At 39.9% G+C, this 22,045-nt stretch overlaps 1 protein-coding gene across 2 annotated transcripts in view; it reads right to left on the bottom strand.

The window, feature by feature from the left end:
• The window catches only part of sox5 (SRY-box transcription factor 5), a 412,851-nt gene that overhangs the window by 343,981 nt on the left and 46,825 nt on the right, over positions 1 to 22,045 (bottom strand). Inside the window, exons 1-2 of one of the 2 annotated variants that reach the window (XM_036577716.1) lie at positions 17,619 to 17,780; positions 17,470 to 17,499 (exon numbers count right to left, since the gene is read on the bottom strand). The exons of the other annotated variant lie outside the window; for it this stretch is intronic. The gene's annotated coding sequence lies outside the window, so the exon portion shown is untranslated. Of the gene's footprint in view, positions 1 to 17,469; positions 17,500 to 17,618; positions 17,781 to 22,045 lie in introns of those variants that run through there. 2 annotated transcript variants of the gene reach the window in all.

The raw sequence follows: 22,045 nt of genomic DNA, 5'->3' as shown, positions 1-22,045 counted from the left end.
CTGTAATATATATATATATATATATATATATATATATATATATATATATATATATATATATATATATATATCAGTATTCTATCCCCTGTGTACGCTGCATCTCCTAATGTAAATGTGATGTGACAATAATATATATATATATACACATATATTGCAGTTGTCGGAGGAAAACCTCCAAAATGGTAACTTTACAGGAGAAGGAAAAAACATACTTTACTTTTAATGTAAGTCAGTGGAACCAGAATTTTTTCCAAGTCATTTTGGGCCGTTTCTTCTGGTCCATTCATCATGAGATTTACATACAATGTAAAGATCAACAGGCACTTTCAAATTATGTCAAAAACTGGAAAACGTCAAAAATGGAGGTTTTCTTCTAACAACGGTGACATATATACATATATATATATATATATATATATATATATATATAACCTATGTTGGCAACTTCATCTTTCTTATATGCATCAAACAACACCAAATGTCTGAACGTCGATCTGCTTTTCTTCTCACTTTCACACTCCTCTGTCTCATGTTCATATTCATAAACGACACACATGCACACGCTCACGCAACGCACAGAGCTCCATATATTACTATTTAAAAAGGTCACCATTTTCTCTGGCTAAGCGCCCCGTGCCTATTGATAATTTTATGCATAAACAAATGGCAAATTTGTGCCACATAAATATGTATTAGCAATTAATAATGTCCCTCGTCTGCGGCAATGCCAGGTGCATGCAAAATCGCCACAGCCGCGCCGCCAGGGCTGGTGCCTTTGTTTTCCCGCTGGTCTCTCTCAGGTCCTCTACAATGGGCAAACAATGGGCACCAGGAGCTGGGCACCGGGCGCTGGAAAAAGCCCCTGGCACCCGGAGAACGCCACCGTCGACCTGGGCCGTGCCAACCTACTGCGGGCAGCATTAGATGGGCTGAGGGGCAGCAGTACAAAGAGAGGTTTAAAGGGCCATTTATGTGCTTTAAAAGAGTCTTATTTGGGCTGGCAGAGCAGAGCAGCAGACTGAGGTAGGGGAATGTGTGGGGACAATGCTGTGCAAAAGTCAGAGACCCCCTTTTATTTATTTAATTTTTAATCAGAGCTGCAGTTAAGTACAGGTCATTCGTTTTTCAGGATCAATAGAGCAAAAAGCATTTAACAGATCAGCCTCAAAAACTAAATCTAATCTCAGCTGTTTGAGTGTTCAGTGTTCAGTGAGTCACTCTTTCCCTTTATTCCAGCTTCCATTCTTTTCAGGAGACTCACTTTCAGTTCCTCAAAGAATCTGCAGACACACCTCCAAAGTTCAGTCTGAGAAGCTGGTTGATCATTTTCTGAAGTAATCAAACACATTCAGTGGTGTTGAGGTCTGGACTCTGGGGTGGTCAGTCCGTTGTTCAGCTTCTTTGTTTGATGTGTCCGTCTCCTTTTCTCAGTGAGGTTCTTCTTGATCAGCTACACATCCTTTCAGACCCACAGCGCAGAGTCGTCTTCTCACAGTGGAAGGATGGACAGAAACACCAGTGGATGTTTTCAGATCTGAAGCAGCTTGATTTTCTCCTCTCTCTCAGAGGTGAAAGCTTTAAGTGCTGTTTATCTGATGGGGGCAGTTTGGATGTCGACCAGCTCTTCCAGGTGGTTGTTAGGGGCCACATTTTCTCTGTAGCTTTTAACCCTCTTGTTATAATCAGCTGTAAGGAACAGCAATAATGTTCCCAGGTCAAACTGACCTGATGCACACTTAACCAGCCGGAAGAAGTTAAAAATATATTTTTCTCCATAAGCATTATCGTTAGCTCAATTAATATCAATTTAATCAATATTCAGTGAGCTTTTTCACCCATTACAGGTCATAGTACATTAGTGAAGACTAGACATTCAACATATTTGTTTTATTTATTATTATTTAAACCTTTTTAACATTTCTGACATTTTTTATGTCATGGCCATGCTGAGTAATATAAACAAAATGCCTCTTCTGTTCCGGGTCAAACTGACCCTTTTAGTTCATATCGCACTAAATGAGGCATAAGTCCAGCAGAAAAGGTTTCATGCTCCAAAAATTATTAAATATATTTTTACTGTTGAAACAGGTCAATGTGACCTGCAACATAACAGGAGGGTTAATATATATATATATATATATATATATATATATTTAACTTCAGTTTTGGAAACCCCTAGATTAGATTATATTATATCTAATCACCTCAAAAACGGGCAACTTGTGCTTAACCCCTTAAACGGCACCTTTAGCAGTAAAAAAAAAAATTATATATATATATATATATATATGTATATAATTTTTTTTTGCATACACTGTGGACATCGACACCCCTGGTTCCCATCACCACTATTATAATGGAATTCCAAATCAGGTATGTTTCTCTATAGTGTACCAATTTATATTAAAAAATGCTCCAACTGGCTTTGTTATGTTACAATCTGACCCCCTTTAACCCTTAAATGGTCAGGGTCCACCAGCAGGTCTAAAGTTTTATTACACACTTCTATAACCTAAGAATAGCTCAACCAGTTTGCACTGCAGTCCATGTAGTTACTGAATAATAAGCCTTAGTATGTAATAACCCTGAGATTTTAGGGGGCTAATGGCTGTTTTGACTAGAAAGCAGTCCAGCTCGGCCGCAGAGAGATGCAGAAACACCTGTTTAGCCACCTCAGCACCCGGGAGCATCGATACTGCTCTCACCTGAGGTCCCCACAGTGCCAGAGAGAATAACAAAGCAAACAAACACACAAACACATGCACGTATGCGTAGGAGCAGCCCTGCTTAACTGGAGAATATCCACCATAATCATAATCCCATTATCACACGCACAGAGTGAGGAAGAACAAAAGAGACAGTCGCCCGATTGTCTCTGTGATGTTTAACAGGAGCAGATAAACACAGTCAGAATGATAAAGTATCTAACCTCATAACACACAGGGACAGCGCGCGAGTGTGTGTGTGTGTGTGTGTGTGTGTGTGTGTGTGTGTGTGTGAGAGCGAGAGGGGATTGTGTAAGCATTTTGTATCAGAGAGGCTTATTTAGGGAGAGAGGGAGATTAACAATGACCAGCCTGGAGCTGTGGTCCACACACTCATCTCTCTAATCACCACGCAGATAATACCAACAGAATGCGGCTCCGGTAATCATAATGCCACCGAACACATCTGCCTATTCATTTCAGCTCTAATACAATAATAGCATTGAAACATCTGTTAATGAGACTCAGTGCAATCAAGAAAGGGGATTTGATACGGCATCTGTTCCCCAGAACCTGAATAAGCCGCTATCTTCCAGCAGAGCGCTAACCGGTGCTCACTGACCCTGAAATCCATCCAGTCCTACTCACCCCCTCCACACACACAATGGGGACATGGGGTCATACACACACACACATACACACACAAAAGTCTGGTTACAATGACTTACATTAAAAGTAAAGTAGGTTTTTTGCCTCTCCTGTAAAATGATTATTTTGGATATTTGGAGATACAAGGTATATATATATATATATATATATTGTCAGACCAAAACCTCCAAAAGAGGTAACTTTACAGGATAAGGAAAAAACATACTTCACTTTTAATGTAAGTCAGTGGAACCAGAATTTTTTGGGCCAAAGTTTGGGCAGTTTCTTTTGGTCCATTCATCTTGAAATAATCTACATACAATATAAAGAAGAGTAGGTATTTTCAAAACATGTCAAAAACTGAAAAACGACAATATATATATATATATATTATATATATATATAAAACATTATGTTTTACATAATAATACTACACATAATAGAATAACAATAAGAATAAAAAATATTCACAAAATGCAATGTCACTGTTACATATATATACAGTACATATATTTATATATATACATATATGCATTTTTATATGTAATGACGTGTGTATATATATATATATGTGTGTGTGTGTGTGTGTGTGTGTGTGTGTGTACCTATATGTGTGTGTATGTATATACCTTACATATAAGTACCTATATGTAAACCTAACCTTAAACTTAACCTCAGTAGTGATTTTTTACCCATTTAGTTTAAAACAATGAAATATACACCTTATTTAATAAGCACTTTACACAGCACACGTCCTAATATTGTAGATTTTTCACTGATTTTCCAATGAAGTCAGGATATTTTAGGTTGGTTTTGATATTGCGGGGTTTTCTCTGAACTTGACCAAAATCAAAGGATACTTTTGTCATTAAAACACACAAACACACACAAACACACACAAACACACACACAAACACACACACACACACACACACACACACACACAAAACTGCCACTCGCCTCAGACAACCAAAGGCTAGACAGGTCGGAAAAGTCCAGACCTACAGGGTTCAATTACCTGGGTACCCCCTCTTTACTCTGACGGGCTCCCCTCCCCCCCAGCCTCCAGCAGACACAGACACACTGGGGTGCTGCTTCCTGTCCCCAAGCCTGGAGGTCTAGATTGGTGAAGCGAGGTTGGTGGTGGTGGTGGTGGTGGTGGCTGGGGGGGGGTCAATGGTACAGCAACACAACTCTCATGAAAGGGCCATTGTTCGCAGAGGTGGTCCCAAAGAGAGGCCGGGGTGGGGTTGGGGGGGGGATAGCGGGGGCGGCTAATCACAAGGCGGGCCGCGGCACGCAGTGGTAAATATTTATCTGGAGGGATGTAAACGGCCAGCCGGTGTAATTTAGCGACAGGCTGTTCCTTCCTGCGTGGTGATGATGTTTAGTCTCGTGGTGGGGAGGGGGGGTTGGGGGGGGGCAGAGGGATGGGGTCCTCTCCTCCGGATCAGAACCTGTCCACACCTCCACTCCGGACAAAGACTCGACTGACCAGCCCGCATAAAGTGTTGACGTTTTCTTCAAACGGCCAGTGCAGGACAGCGTATGACTTGGCCGCAGGAAGTTTCTTAATAAATTCTTAATGTTGTTTTTGGAAACGTCCTGGTGTTCCGCAATAAAACTTCTCTAAGGCTGCGGAGGACGGTCAGCGTTCTCCTTAACACTCATACAGCAAATTGGGCTGCCCAAGATGTCCAAAAGTTTGTAGACACCTGCTTATCCAATGTTTCTTCTGAAATGAAGGGTTATAATAGTGAGTTTGTCCCAGTATGCTGCAGTAACAGCCTCTACTCTTCTGGAACAGCTTTACACTAGATGTTGGAACATTGCTGTGAGGATCTGACTGAGTACTAGTGAGGTCAGGTACCAATGTTGGATGGTCAGTTCTGGATCACTCCAACTCATCCCAAAGGTATTGAATGGAGCTCCATCACTCCAGAGAAGGCAGTTCCACTGCTGTTGGTGGTCTTTATACCCCTCTAGCCCACACTTGGCATTAGGCATGGTGACATTAGGCTCATGTGAAGCTACTCCAAGGCATCCCATTCTACTGGTCAATGCTTTTCTACAGAGATTAATCAATAAAATAGCTGAGTGCACTCACTAGATGGGCTGTCTGGATACTTTTGGACTTATTGGTACTTTCTGATACACAGTTCATAAACACGTTTAACACTGGACTACAAGACATCAAGCAATGGGACAGAGGGACTTAACAGGCTTAAGATATTATAAAAAGGAATAATTCTTCATAATTAAATGGTTAAAATGTAAACAAAGTCATCCATCCGGGTCAGAATTGTTCACAGTGGTGGTGATAGGAACCAGACGTCCACCTCTAAAAGCTCCCTCACAGAAAGTTACTACATGAAATGGTTATGAAATTTTTTTTTACTATTTTACCATCATTAACACTCCATATAAAACCTCACTGGTGGTTCTGGATAGTAAATAAAATGCCTCTATCTGTGTTGTAGACATGGTGACCCCTGGTTCCTATCACCACCACTGTAAAGACATCTGAGTCTCTAAGTTTCTCTACAAGGAAGCATTTCACATCAAACCACTCTGGCTGACTTCGTTTATATCTCAACCAGTAAATTATGCAGAACATCTGAAAAATTGGTGGAATTCCCCTTTTTTCCCATGAAACAAACAAAGCATAACCACTTGGCAAGAATACTTTGTTTTCTATGATTGATTTCTATGACGCAATGAGGTTTTGTGGACATCCGAATTCAGAGATCCACTGACGGACGCTCCATCGTGCCACTGCACAAATATAACACCACTCTGCTCAAACTCATTACATTCCACTGTAAAACACTGTGCTGGATCCAAGCTGCAGCTCTGCACTCATGACAGCTGAACTAAAACCTGACTCACAAGCACACGTTCACCACAGTCCAAACATCTGGAAGCTCCACTAACTGTAGAAAACTGTTTTGAGATAACAGTCAGTAATATGTTTGCTAACACAAAACAAAAGGGTTTGTCTACATCAGATAGCTGCACATCAGAGGGGCCGAACTTTGCTCCTGGTGATCCTGCAGAGTGTAAATATACTGCAAATATAATCAGATCCACATGATTCCCACAGTCAAATGTGTTAAATTAGGAATATGTCAATAATTAAAACTGCTGAGTGTTTGGGACTTTGAGAGCCCAGACCAGGGGTCAGCAACATGCGGCTCCCGAGGCATACGGCTCTTTTACTGCCCTGTTGTGGCTCCACAGCTGAATTAGATTTGTAGGTAAAAATAAAATAATCCTCCTTTACAGTAAAATAAAGCTCTGCTGATCGTTCAACACAGTTTAACAATAAATGGTCTTAAACTCTGGAGTTAATGTAGAACTGCTAATTTACCCTTTAACCCTGAAGATCAGCGCAGACTGCTGGTCACCATAGCAACGCAGACAAAAATCTCGCCTAGCTAGTAGCTAACGAAACGGCAAAGAGAGAGATTTAAGACGAACATCGATAATTTGGAGACGAATGGACTTATTTGTGTTTATAATCACTCCAGCTGGTTTCCTGATACGTTTAATCTGCAACGAGAAACTGACAAACACTAAAAAGTCACAAAGCTGAAGTCGCTTCTCATTCGCCAGCTTCTCGTTTGAATTTTTCGTTCCACCTTAAATTGTGCAGCAGTTACATTTAAGGTGGAATGGGAAAATCTGAACAAGAAGCTGGCGAATGAGAAGCGACTTCAGCCTCGTAACGTTGAGAATTTTACAAAAAAACCATTCCAGTTTTGCAGAAAAGTTTCCTGCTGGAGATGCGAGAAAAGCAGCTATAGCTGAGCCAAAGCTTAAAGCAGAGCAAAGTAAGTCTGCGTTTTCGTTTATACTATATTTTTTAGTCTATACTAGAACATCAGCACATACTGAGACATGTTTACAGCCAAGATGGTAAAACGTTACTTCAAACATTACTAAAACACGCATTTAAGGCCAAGAACCTTTTTGAAAAGGGTTCTGTATAGCACCAAAAAGGGTTCTCCTATTGTTACGTAGAACCCTTTTTACAAAGATTCAGTATAGAACCACCTACAGCACATTCTCCATCAATCTGAAGAACGCTTTCACCATGCAAAGAACTATTTGAACATGCAAAGGGTTTGTTGAGTGTTTTGGTTCTATATAGGACTATTTCCTTTATTAAAGAACCCTTAAAGAACCCTCTTTTTAAGAGGGTTCTTTAAGGGTTCTTTAATAAAGGAAATAGTCCTATATATCTTTGAGATTAAACTTTGGTGTTTGTCCCAGCATTGAAACATCACGACATGATTCACCACCGACATGATTCAGCAGCTTAATCGGACAAAACAGTGCTGATGAAGAACCAACTAGAGCCAACAAGCCACGAGTGACGGTCGGTCACTGATGTTCACCAACATCAGGCCGGTCAACGTGAAGGATTTTACCACACAGACCTCTGAAACAGCATCATTCTGTATGCTCATATGAGCCACTCTGGGTCTAAGCTTGGTTTCTCTATGGCAAACACTATCGAGAATCTGCCCTGTTGCACAAGAAATGACGTTTTGTCCTTCGTATGTTTTTCCACTGAATGTCACTGGATCCTCTGAATTACGAGGTTGTTGATGAGCTGAAATATGAACATTGCTGCTTCTATGCTAATAGCAAGCTAACACTTCTGCGCTTCTAACACTATTAAATTTCAATGCTGTTATATGACAACACCATCTACTCCAACTGTACTTTATTACTGCCAAAGCAACTATCACACTTGGCAAAGCTCGCCGGTTTGTTTGGGGTATTTTTGTGTACTCGCCCGTCTCATGATGTCAGCTTAGTGCACAGCAGTGTCAGCTCGCATTATGCATTACCACTTTAGAAAAAGACTACCCTTATAAAGGGTTTAAGAGTGGTTTAAAATGAGTTTATTAATGTTTATTAATTAGTTCATAAACACTTTTAAAAAAGCATGAATAAACAGTTATAACATATTAATAAAAAGGGCAAAAATGAGCTGGTATATTTAATGAGCATGAATATGTGATGAAGCTGACAGGTTTAATGCTGACTGATGAAAAAGAATGTATGATCTGATTAATAACCATTAATACACTATTTTTAAACCATTCATAAACCCTTTATAGGTAGTCTTGTTCTAAAGTGGTAACCATAAACCATATTTTGATGCCTTAAGAATCTTTAAAGGATTCAGTGATGTTCAGTGGGAAAATGTGCGCAGGATAAAATGTTTGGAATGATTTTGTTTATCTCAGGGTGTGAAAGTGATGATTTTTTTAAAAATGCCATTCATATTTGTCATAGAGAGAATTACTTTAGACCCAGAGTGCCTAATATGAGCATGACGCCAATGACAGAGTGGCCACACGACTTCAGTGCTCTATAATAAAACTGAATATGTTCCAAAGCAGACCGAAGGAATATGGTGTTGTTAAACTAGATGTGCCGGCTGTGGGCAAAACTTCTTTACCGTAAAATACGTTTTCATCCTTCTGGCCTGCAGCGTATGTATGAGGTGAGGGCTACGTCCTCCTCCACCTGTCCTTCTCCCAGTGGACGTGAACCTCAATGACGGAGGTAAAACTCTTCAACATGACAGGGCTGATTAAAACCCACCATTTCTGTCATTCGGCCGTTTCCCTCACATATTTCACTTCCTCTGCCGGCCTACTAAATTACAGCCTCCCTCCACACCTGCAAAGCCAACCCTCTCTTCCTTACTTTCTCTTCCTTTTTCCTTTAGTCCACCATGCCCCCTCTGCATCCTCTACTGTATACTGCCACTCTCCCTCACTGTTAGTACACTACATGTCTAAAAGGGTCAGTGCTAAAGAGTGCAGTCGGCTACTTAAAGTCCCAGAGTAAAATAATAAAAATGTTTGTATGATACTCAACTTGACTGCTACACTGTTAGAAATAAAGGTTCTGTTCAGATACATTTTTCGTTCATCAAGGTACAAACAGTGTAAATGTTCCCTCAGAGGTACAACAGTGGTTTTAAGGTCTGATTGTGAACCTTAAGTCAGTTTTTCCAGGTGAAAAGTTCGTATTTGTACCTTTTCATAACCGAATGTTTTAAAACAGAACAGTAAAATAAAAGCCTGGAGACGAGACGGGGTGTGTGGAGTCAGTACAGCTTAGAACATATCATTTCAGTGGATTATGGTTCAGTTATGTTCCCTGACTAAAGGTACTGAGATGTACCCTTGAGGGTCCCACCCCAGTGACAAGAGGGGCACTGACCCAGTGACAGTTTAGTACCTTTATTTCTGAGAGTGTAATATTAAACATCCTGCAAAGCATCAATGAAAAATATAAGATATAAATATGATAAAATGGCTTAAAAGCTGCTGATCAGAACTGAGAACTGTGTGGGCGGGGCTAATGAGCAGCTTAATTGACAGCTCTCTGTCCAACACTCCTAGCCTGTTCTGCCCCTCATACAGAATTAAAATCATTATCCAGCTTTTACGAGACAGTAAAGCTGCTTTTTCCACTGCATGGTACCGACTCGACTTAACTCGACTCGACTCTATTCCTATGCCAAAAGGTGATGTAAAAAGGCTGCAGACTGCTGATTGGTCAGAGAGAATTGCTAAACGTATATGCTAACGTTAGCTACCAGGTTAGTGTGGCCCCTTGTACCGCCTTTTTTGAGCAACCAGAATCATCTTGTCGTCTGAACTCTGATGCACTGTTTCCCGAATTCTCCTGGTTTTTACAGCAGTCCTTTGTCTTACTGATATCAGCGTCTTCCGAACGACATTTGTCTCCTTCACATCATGGCAGTTTCATTTGGTGTTGCTATGATGACCAACTGCATTGAGGGGGCGCTATATCTGCGGCGGAAAATGAAGTAGCAACTCAAGTTGAGTCAAGCTGAGTCGAGTCAAGCTGGTACCACGCTGTGGAAAAGTCGTTTAACTGGACAAAAAAGGACACGGATGAACAGACGTGCAGACAGACGAACAAACGAATGGACAGACGAAGCAATGAACAATGTTGGCGTGGATAAACGAGTGAATGGGCGACAGGCAGCTACAGTCAGGTGGTCTAGCTTGCTAGCTTTTGGTTATGCTGGGTTACCTTTAGCTCGCTAAGCTTCTCTGACTCTGAAACTGTTTTGTGTGGGGGCGGGGCAAGAGACGCAGCCCTGTGATTGGTCAGCGTAATGCTTATGGAAGCGTTATACGAGATTAAGACCGTCCAGTTTACATGGTGAGGAGAGAAATATGGTGAAATTTATCGGTCATTTATTGGTCATTGAAACACTAATCAAAGGTTATACTTAGAACATGTTCACTGTTTGCCTGCAAAAACAAGATTCACTTAGAAAGAACACACAGATTTAGGTTCTCTGGGTCCCTGAGAATCTCTATACCAATGCAGTGATGCTCGGGAGCAGCTGCACAAGAGCCTGAGGTCACCATGCGCAGCGCCAAGCATGGGATAGAGGGGTATAAAGCCCCCCAGCATTGGTCAGTGTAAGTGATGGAGCTCTGTCCAATAACTTCGGGATGAATTTAGAAGCTCCAAAACATCGGTATCTGCTCTGGTGGTGGCTGACTACAATGAAATCCTCACAGCAATGTGAAGAAAGCCTTCTCAGAGGAGTAGAGGCTGTTACTGCAGCAAAGAGGGGTCAAACTTTCTGTTAAATATTGTCGCTGTCCAACGAAAACCATGTATCTCCATTTTTGTTGATTTTTTTTATTTTTCTACATCGTTTCAACACTCCAGCCGTCCTTTATGTTGTGTGAAAATTTCATGATGAATGGACCAATAGAAATGCTCTAAAGTCACTCAGAATAAAATGTCTTTACATTGAAAGGTAAGAGCGTTTTTGCCTTCTAAAGTTACTGTTTTGGAGATCCTTGTTTTCCTTTGGACAGCGACGATGTCCTAAACTTCAGAAGAAGCAGACGTCTACAGACATTTGTGCATCCAGTGCACAATGTCTTATTTTCTTTTTCCGCCTCCTCCCGGCAAAGTGCAAATCCAATCACTGGCCATTCGTTTTGTGCATAATGTGACAAATCAAGGCTGATCTACAGGGTTAATATTAAAAAATTGAGTCATAATGGCAAAACGCCAACAAGCCGTTACGTAAATCATGCTAATTTCAGGTGGGAAATTAGCTGGTAATTAGCTGTAAAACCAAGTTTTTTTCATTATCGTCAACCAAATCTGGTCTACTGGTGTAATTACCGATGCTCTTTCCTCATTTGTCCTTCTCTCTGCTGTCTGTTTCCCCCCGTTGTTGTTGCTGGAGAAGCTTTACATGTGGAAAGCGTCCACGTTCAGGACTTTCCATGAGCTGGCTCGAGGTTCAACACCGCCGAGGTATTATTACTGTGCTTTTTCCATTTCTCCCTCTCCTCTCTCTCCCTCTACCTCTCTCTCTCAAACACACAGCACAGGGAAGTGCACATAAACACACACGGACAAACAAAGGTCTGGCGGGGGCAACGAGAACATCAGAAACTCGTGAAAACAGCGAGGCTGAACACAAACAGGGCTGGTATGCGCTTCTCCTCGGAACACTGTACAATGCTGCTGTTTGGGCTGGAGCTGGGCAGCAGATGTTGCTGCTAATGTCTTAATAAGATAAAAGCTTCCAAATGACTCACTTTGAGGGGAAAAGAGGAAAAAAAAATCATTCAAATTGACATGAAAAATAAAGGCAGAGCCTGACCTCAATTCAACTCAATTTAAAAATACATCTCTCTGCCTGTCTTTCTATCACACGCACCCCAAACGCTCGAGCCCAAACAATGCTAACTGTTGTTCAGACGTATTTCTCTCCCTCTCTCTCCCTTTTACTTTCTCTCACGCACAAACCAGCATGCACAAAGCCTACACAGACTGACCTTCCTCTGGGGTTAAGCCAGCCCAAATGAGTCTAAATCAAATCTCTTGAATAACGTAATAACTATAAAAAGCACACTGACCTCTTTACTTTGTCATAACTACTGTTTAAGTGGAGGAGCTGCCACACCTGCCCCCCGTAACACGGGACGGACATCAGCACGGACCGACTGTATGTATAAAAGACGGCAAAAGATCAAGAAAAACACAGGATGTGTTAGAGCTGCGTAATACACTGTTTACTAATCATTCTCGCTATATTAGCCTTTTCAATACAATGCGAATGAGCCCACTAACAAACCACTACACTGAAAAAATGGCTCACGATTCAAATGTGTCAAGTGGCTACGCACAAACAAAACACAACACAATCACTTTCACTTAAGGCAGTGTAGCACGTTTTATTCATTTGCAGCCACTTGACACATCTGAATTGCGCAAATTCAATGCACCTGTCTCAAACCTTCACCACAAGTTTTCTGCGTGTTTTGATTAAACATAAGAAACAGCAAAAAGAACTACTTAAAAGAAAGTTAAAATAATGCAGGCCAATCGTTAACCATGTCTCGTCAAGGGTTTACCGACGTTTAGTGATGAACTGATGAACCACAAGGTACCTAACAAATTGCGTACGTAACAAATTACACATTTTGTTGATCCTCTACTGGGACAGTGAAACTTATTCTGCAAATTTAAGTGCATATTCTATAAGATATTTAAGAAAAAAATGAAACATAAAATATAAAATGTGCCATTTCTTTTGAACAGTGTTGTTATTTTTCCATATGTTAAACTGTGCAGCAGTGTGTTCTCTGTAGAGGATGTTTTCATGCTACCAGTTCTCAGTCGGACTCGCACTTCAACACGAACTCCAATTCCCAAGACTCCTCAGTTTGTCATGTGACTCAGCCAGCCAATCAGAATTCAGTCAGCAGATCCCAGTCACCTGAGTACTGGTTATGTTCACCTGTTTGCCTGTGTATCTATACACATTGCGAAGTGTTGCCCTTGTTCCGTCAGTGCATACCGAGTCACTTTCTTGTTTGCTGCTTATCTCGTGTTTGACTTTGGTTTGTTTCTCTGTTTTCGTCTTTCAGATTATCCCCCATTGGCTTTGTTTACATGTTAGTTGGATCTCTTGGTTTCTGCTCACATGTATTGTGTTTTTCTCTACAGGATTTTGAACTGGAGCTTTGTTAACCCTGTTTTTTGTATTAATCCTTTTTCAAATAAACCTCCTGGTTAATTTTATATTCGCGAGTGTCTAATTCGTCAGTCCTGCGTTACAGGGGCGTTCAAACTTTTGCATCTGTCTGTCTAATTAGAGCTGGGTATCGTTAAAATGTTTACACTTCGATACAGTACTGATAGCTATCAATTCTTCTTCTGCTTCTTTCGATACCTTTTTTACAGCTACGTTTTGGGGATTTGGAGACCTCTGTGGTGGAAATGTGTAATTACACACAACGTTTTGTATCATGGGTTGTGCCTCGGTTCATTTCCCCGAGAAGATAAATCTGAAGACTGAAAGACAATTCAAAGAGAACTCAGTCTAAACTTGGTAAAGGAGCGTCTTCTGAGGATGTGAGTGAATCATCTACTATTGTCACCACATCTTCATCTGTATTATGTTGATTTTGAGATCATTTGAGGCCTGAACATCGAGCCGGACCTTCTTTTTGAGTCTGTGTGTGTGACATTAATACGAAAAGACGTACGACGTGGTGTGAAAAACCCCCAACCCGACTCAGTAATGATACTTTCTTCAGTTTTAACAAAAAAATCTTACAACACTTTTAAGAAAGATGGTTCTTCAAGGGTTCTAATGTAAAGACAATGTTCAAAAACAACAGCCCCGAAAGGGTTCTGCTACTGTTATGACATCAAGCTCAAAAAAAACATATAGAACCATGTATATTTTTCAAAACCACTGTATGTAGAACCACATACAACACATTCTCCATCAATCTAAAGAGCAAAAAAAAAAACATTTAAGCATGCAAATCACTATCTTTACTCAAGAACCCTTGAAGAATCATCTTTTTTAAGAGAGTGACAGACTGTGGACTAATCACAAAGCGCTGACGTTAATAACATGTTTACAGGATGTAATTTGGACAGCCAATCAGCAATCTAGTTTTTGGAGGAGGCATGCCTATTGGCTCATAGATGCTGCTAAGACTGGCTACATATGTTTTGAATTCTGGTACTGAATTACATCGAATACTCAGTAGCATTTAAGTATTTCCGTCGGTACCATAAAAGCACTGAATTTCGATACTCAGTCCTTATCACGAGTGCAATATGCAGCCAGATACATCTACATTAAGGCATTTTCTCCATATCTTGTAGCCCTGGCGTGCGTGTTCATGTGCACGCTTAGGATCTTGCAGCGTCTGGGCGGAGAAGCCGCACAATAGGCTTTCAGAAAGAGCCAGCTGAGCTGCAGGCCGTGGCCGTGACCTTCCGGCAGCTTCCTTTACCTGGCGAGGCCTCCTCCCACCGCCTGCCTTTCTCTCCGCTCCGCTCCCCAGCCGCTCGCCTTCCATTAAAGAAACCAAGAAGCACAGGCGCTAATCAATACCAGCGCCTCTTCCTCCACTCCGCTTTGTGCCTAAAATCAAGACCTTTCCCAGCAAATATTCCTCTGTCTGCAAGGAAGCGTGACGCTAATGCCGCAGGGTCGCCGATTGTCGGGTGGGAAGAAAACACTCGGTTGACCTGAAATGGGGAGAAGGCTCTGTGCACCACGCAGGACTGTTTTCGTACGCGTACTTTCTTGGACTCTGTGACTTTGACTGTAATAGAGTCCAGTACAGTATTTAGACACTCTACTGTATGTCCACACTGCGCTGACCTCTCCTGAATGGCTAGCAAAAGTCTACTCTGCCTCCCTGTCCTCCTTCTCTTTCCTTTTTTTCTTAGAGTTAATGCTCACAATCAGGGTTGATATTATTATTTTTAATAAAAACTAGTTCTGAAAGGAAAAAAGGGCTGAAAAAGTGCACAGTTCACTGTAATAGACTGAAAACGAGCAACAAGAATATAACTAAACAGTGTTACAGAGAACCTAGACTGTGTTTAGGACACGGCTTCTAAACTCTTTCACCTCATGGCCCACCTGTTTTCTAGAAAGCATGAAGGCCCACAGAAAAACAAAACTCAACTTTTTTGCTTAAAAATGTTTTTTTTTGGGATATTTTTGACACAGCTATGTTTGGGTCCTAACCTGAAATATGCAAACTGTATCAGTGAACAAAAAATATTAACAGAAGCTTGTTTTATACCAGAAATCAGACAGAATAATAATAATAATAATAATAATTTTCACTACCTGCTTGTTTTAAATGGCTGTTGTAGTAACAATACTATGAAAATTAAAGGGGAATTCTGCCCTTTTTAAAATTTCCTCTATAACAGCGTTTGAGATGCAAACAGAGTGATTCAGAGTGGTTTGGTGTGAAATGGTTCAGATTTCTCTACAGTGGTGGTGATAGGAACCAGGGGTCACCATGAAATAGTACGTTTTCTCCGGGGACTATTTTGCCTCATTACACCCTTCTTGTACCCTTCCACCATGAATGGATTAAAATGAATTAAATTAGACCAAAACCTTGAAGAAACTATCACAAAACAACGTCTTAGACATCAAACAACATATTAATAACTATTTTTAATGTAGTAACTTTCTGTGAGGGAGCTTTTAGAGGTGGACGTCTGGTTCCTATCAGCACCACTGTGAACAGTTCTGACTCTAGAACGGAGCGTTTCACACCAAACCACTCTGAATGACTTTGTTTACATCTTATCCATTTAACTGTCCAGAAATTTGGAAAATTTTCTCTCCTCTAACTAAAAGATAAACACCCCTAATCAAGACTTCATTGTGTCTTAAGCCTTGGATGCACTACACGACTTTTAGTCCTAACAGGCCTTTATTAGCATATAGCCGTCTTCTGTGTTAAGTATTAGATATCAATATAATAAGTGTAATATAGGGTGTTCTTGTTTACACAGTTGTGTGTTTGAATTGTAAATAGGCTTTATAAACATTTATTAACATTTGTAATGTTTATATTGTTAATTTATCACCGTCCCATGTGTAATATAATCAATACTCCATGTGCAGTTTGGGTAAAATACCCTTAAAGTGTAAATATTTTTTGCTTTTTTATTTTTATATGTTCATATTGTTAATTTTTGTGAATTATTATTGTGTATATTGTCTATATAGTAATATGTAACAAACTGTAACCGTTGTTAAGTAACTAACAAGCTTAATTACTCTTGTTGTGGGACTAATAAAGGATTATCTTATCTTATCTTGTCTTTAGCCTCCTCACGTTATCCCCCCCCAATTCATCTGCACCCCCACATCAGTGGCTTGTGAGTGGACAACTGAAACATCGGGGGAGTTTATTTGGCCTCTAGGTGTGAAAACCTGACGAAGCTGCTTTAGTGAGTCATTGTTATAGGGCTTATATTAATACTGTTCACTGTTTATAAACATTTTATATTTGTTTTATATTGTTAAGTCAATTTTTTTCTCACTGATTTTTCATGACAAGCTGCCATAACCCACTACACCTACTACAGACCACCGGCTCCTCCTCAGTACTGGCCCACGGACCATCAAAGGGTGCTTCGTGGTCCACTTAAGCTCTGCATCCCAGTGGTTGATTAACCCTGATCTAGAACAGATGCGCCCAGTCCTGAACTCAGAGATCTGCCACCCTGAGTTTAACTCTAACCACAACACACCTGATCCAGGTAATGAAGGCTTTCAGGGGGCTGTGACTATTCAGTGCTACAAACCAAAACTAAAACTGATACTAAATAAAAACTAAAACTAAGTAAATAAACTGAATAGAAACTAAAAAAAAAACATTTCAGAAAATGAAAACAAGTAAAATTAAAGCACCCTTAAAACTAACTGAAACTAAACTCAGCAGATAAATAAATAATTTATAATTTATAAACTATAATGACTCAAATAAGCTCAACTAAACTTGACCAGAAAAAATAAATTCCAATTTATCTTCTCTAAGAATCAGCAATGATTGTCTGTGTGAATATTTTAAATTCTCTCAAAAGTATTTCAAAGTCTCTCTTACAGTGAGCAGCACCCACTTATATATATATATATATATATATATATATATATACACACACACACATATGTGTGTGTGTGTGTGTGTGTGTGTGTGTGTGTGTGTGTGTGTGTGTGTGCAAATTGACTTACATTAAAAGTGAAGTAGGTTTTTTTCTTCTCCTGTAACGGAAATAGAAGGTTTTCTTCTGACGACAGGGATATATGTATTATATATATATATACGTGTGTGTGTGTGTGTTTATTGTTTATTAACAGTGGCTGCCTTAGTCTAAACATACCTCTATAGGTATCCCACCAGGTCCACACTTAATTCCCTAAATCCCATTTGGGTGTGTATGTATCCGTTTAACGCTCCTAATGGAAAGAGAGCAGAAGGTACAACATGGCTTCAATGTTGTGGGTGAAAGCCCACCAACATCAACACCCCCCCTCCCTTCTATCTTCTCTGGCCCACTTTAATTCCACAGTAACAAACACTCGTTAAAGCAGATTAATTCCACAAGAGGATTACACTCTATATTAGATAATGAAAGGAGAGAGAGGGGGAGAGAGAGAGAGAGAGAGACAGAGAGAGAATAGTAATCAAATAAAGGGCTGATAGTGGGTATTTGATCTGGAGAACAGAGAGCTAATCCAGGTGAAACGCGTCTAAAGGAGGCAGGAGGACTGTGCATACAAGCGACATCTGGATGGACCTGAGCCTTTTAGTCTCCGCTGTCATTGGGCGACTAATAACACTGACCTATAAAAAACACAAAAAAAACATCGACACCAAAGCTAAGTAACAGATTTGACCACCCTGAATCACAAACACTGTTAATTACTATTCTACTGTAATTTTTTAACAGTTAAATACTGCTTCATAATTTTATTGTGAACTCAGGCAAACTTAATATGACATATTTATAAAGTCATCAACATTTAAACAAAAACATTTTAAGTGTTTTTATTCTGATGATACAGGTTTGGTGTTTGAAAGACTTTTGAAGTTTTACACTAATTATATTTTATTTTATTTTAGTGTATTTATTTATTTATTTACTTATTTATTTATTTATTGATTGATTGTTTAAACGCTGGAATTCTGAGGTCTTGACAAAAACTGCATTTTTTTTGTTTTTTTTTGTGCCAAAAAGAGTTTTTAGTCATGTTTGTACAAGTTATAAGCAAAGCTAAAGTTGCATTTTTGAAAATATATATTTGAGATATTCTGTGCACACACACTGTAAAATATGGTAAATAAATATGTATTTTTATTAACTTATAAATCTGGAAAAAGCTCAGTTGTTTTATATGTAAAGTTACAGTACAGTAACTGTTCTGTAAAAATACAGGCGGTTCTTTACTGTTAATATGGTTCTGTAATTTACTGTAATTTTGCAGTGAGTTTTTTCTCCATTGAAACTGACATAGGACAACAAAACAAGTGGTGGTTTTAGCGCAACTGATAAATCAGCTTCAGTACCTTATTTACATATCATTTCTAAAAGACACACCCCCTCTACATATAATGTATATGAAGCAGCCCTAAATTCATGTACATATTTTGATAGTGAGCCATTACAAGAAAAGTATTCAGTGTACACTGCCCCCTCTACTGGCCAGAGCTCGAATAGCTTTGTAGTGTTAAAATTAACACTAGAAATTTAAAGAACAAGCTAAAAACAATTGAAAGGAATAAAAGCTATGTTAAGCCCTATTTGGACGGGATTAGTTTTGCATGAGGAGGTGGGTAATGCACATTTTACTAGCGTGTCTTAGTGATTTTAGTCTCGTCCAAATGTGCCGTGTCACTGACGTGACTTCAGACAGCACAGTAAGTAAACAAAACAATGGCTAAATGAAATGTTTTGATGTTTTCTACTCTTTTCTGGAGTGAAGGCGGGCTGTACCTCACATCAGTCCCATCTCTGTCATTCATACTGATATTTTATCCTGTTTGAATGAGTCATAAACTTCACAGGCGTCTTGTGATTAACTGGCATTACCCACCTCTCCAAGGGAAAACTAATACTACCCGAAAAGGGCTTTAGTATTCTACAGAAACACTATCCGTATGATCCTCCCTCTGAAATAGGACCCTCAAATAAAAAGGGCATTACTTCATTAACAGCTACTAGCGCTGCTCTGTAGGCGACCCTGCCAGTCTGCAGTGACAGCAGAGGAGGGTAAAGTTCAGCTCCTCACTGCTTTGCTTTAGTTACATTTTGGGAATCATATGCCTTCAAAGAGGGGGGCAATTATTTATTATCACCCACCCCTAATTCTTCAGTGATATGAAGCTGAAGTCAGGTATTCGCCAGATTCTCATTAGAGTTTTCCCGTTCCACCTTAAATGGAGCAGCAGTTACATTCTGGTGCCTCAGGCATTTAAGGTGGAATGTGAAATTTAGCTAGCTAGCTACTGAGACATCAGCATACTACTACTAGCGGTTTTTGAGAAATGAAGAAAACGACCATAATACACTGAAACAACATTAAACTAAGATAATTCGATGGTTATTATAATTTTTAACAGAGAAAATTCTCACATTTGTGAGTTTCTTTGGTCTCTTGTTCAGCCGTCTTGCCGGTTTTTCTTGTTTCCTCATATCTCTCTGTTTGGAGTCTCTGAAAAACCTCCATTTGGAGGGTCATGTAGCCCCAACACTTCGCCCTCCCCCTCTATCTTAACAAGAATCAGGACACCCTACCCCTAGACGAGAACATGCAAAACAGAGGGCTAAGGGCTGAGTGAAAGGGGCGAGGGGTGAAATGGGACTGGGCCTTACTATATTAGTCGTGTAAAGCCTCTAAAAAGAGCACCATTACATCCACTTTAGTACAAGACTTACTATGCGGACAGTTATTGTTATTATAATTGTTATTTTCAATTGTATTTATTGCTAATATTATCAAAATATTGATGATTATTTAACCACAAACGAAGTGTTGTTCAGGTTGTTAAAATATTAGCCTCAAATTTGATTAACAAAATTTCTATACAAGTTGTATGCAAAAGTTTGTGCACACCTGTTTTGTTGATTTTCTAAGTGTAAATAAGTGAAGACGTCCTCTACAGAGACACACTTGTGCACATTAATGCACGCTTACTGTTTATTTACTGAATTTAACACAGCCTGTGTGAAAGCTTTGTGAATGTTTTGTTTTTGTTTTTTTCCAGTACACTCTCAGAAATAAAATTTATGAATCTGTCACTCTCGTCACTGGGGTGGAACGCTCAAGGGTCCATCTCAGTACCTTTAGTCAGGGAACATAACTGAACCATAATCCACTGAAATGATATGTTCTAAGCTGTACTGACTCCACACACCCCGTCTCGTCTCCAGGCTTTTATTTTACTGTTCTGTTTTAAAACATTCGGTTATGAAAAGGTACAAATACGAACTTTTCACCTGGAAAAACTTACTTAAGGTTCACAATCAGACCTTAAAACCACTGTTGGAGCTTTGAGGGAACATTTACACTGTTTGTACCTTGATGAATGAAAAATGTTCCTGCACAGAACCTTTATTTCTAAAGTGTGTGTTAAACTAAGCAAATAAAAAGGAACTGCGCACTAAATTTATTGGAAAAATGCCACAAATCTGTGTACTTATTTTCAGAAAATCAACAAAACGTAATCTGACAGTGTTCAAACTTTTGCATTCGACTGTATGCGAGTCCTTGTTTGTGCTGTAAGTGTGTAAAGTGATGTAAAGCGATAAGTTAGTAAAGTGATGAGCTGAGCCTGAAGGTTAACACCACTGTGTGTGCTCTATTCAGCAAACTGAGGCTCTTCTTTATGCTTATGTCTGGAGATGATGTGAAAATAAGCAGTTTTGAGAGGAATGAATGGTGGCGGTGTTTTTGTGTCGGCCCTGTGAGAGGAATCCTTCCGTTAAGAGTGCTGTGTGTTAGTGTCCTCGTAGAAGAGGAAGGACTTGCTTGTGAACAATATGGTAACAATATGCTAATGAACAAAACGAAATGTTACTGTGCACTTAGAGCATCACGCCACTTGTAGGCCTTTTCTAAACCTTTTTTTTTTAATAAAACATGCAGTTGTTCACGGGATACTGTCCAGTGGGGAACCCTCTGGACCTTCTAGGCCAGGGATCGGCAACCCAAATGGTAGGGAGAGCCATTTTGTCGAGTTTCAACAAAAAATCAAACTACCTTGGGAGCCACAACATTTCAGGGTCCATTTTATTTAGGTAACGTTTCACCATCTTGGCTGTAAATATGCCTTAGTATGTGCTGATGTCCTAGCATAGACAAAAAAAAAAAGATGACTTACTTTGCTCTGCTTTAAGCTTTAGCTCAACTATAGCCGCTTTTCTCGCATCTCTGGCAGGAAACTTTTCCTCAAAAGTAGAACAGTTTAGTGTAAAATGTTTCTCAATGTTCAACGCTTCTCATGCGCCAGCTTCGTTTGGGTTTTCCCATTCCACCTTAAATGGTGCCTGAGGCACCAGAATGTAGCTGCTGCACCATTTAAATTTAAAACACCTCAGTGTCACTGCTGGACTGAGAATAGTCCACCAACCAAAAATATCCAGCCAACAGCGTCCTGTGGGCAGCATCCTGTGACCACTGATGAAGGACTAGAGGATGACCAACACAAACTGTGCAGCAGATGAGCTATCGTCTCTGACTTTACATCTACAAGGTGGACTGACAAGGTAGGAGTGTCTAATAGAGTGGACAGTGAGTGGACACAGTG

This window comes from Colossoma macropomum, unplaced genomic scaffold (genome assembly GCF_904425465.1).
Source record: "Colossoma macropomum unplaced genomic scaffold, Colossoma_macropomum, whole genome shotgun sequence".
Lineage (NCBI taxonomy): Eukaryota > Metazoa > Chordata > Actinopteri > Characiformes > Serrasalmidae > Colossoma > Colossoma macropomum.
The sequence above is the reverse complement of the archived record's forward strand: the minus strand, read 5'-3'. Positions and strand labels throughout refer to the sequence as shown.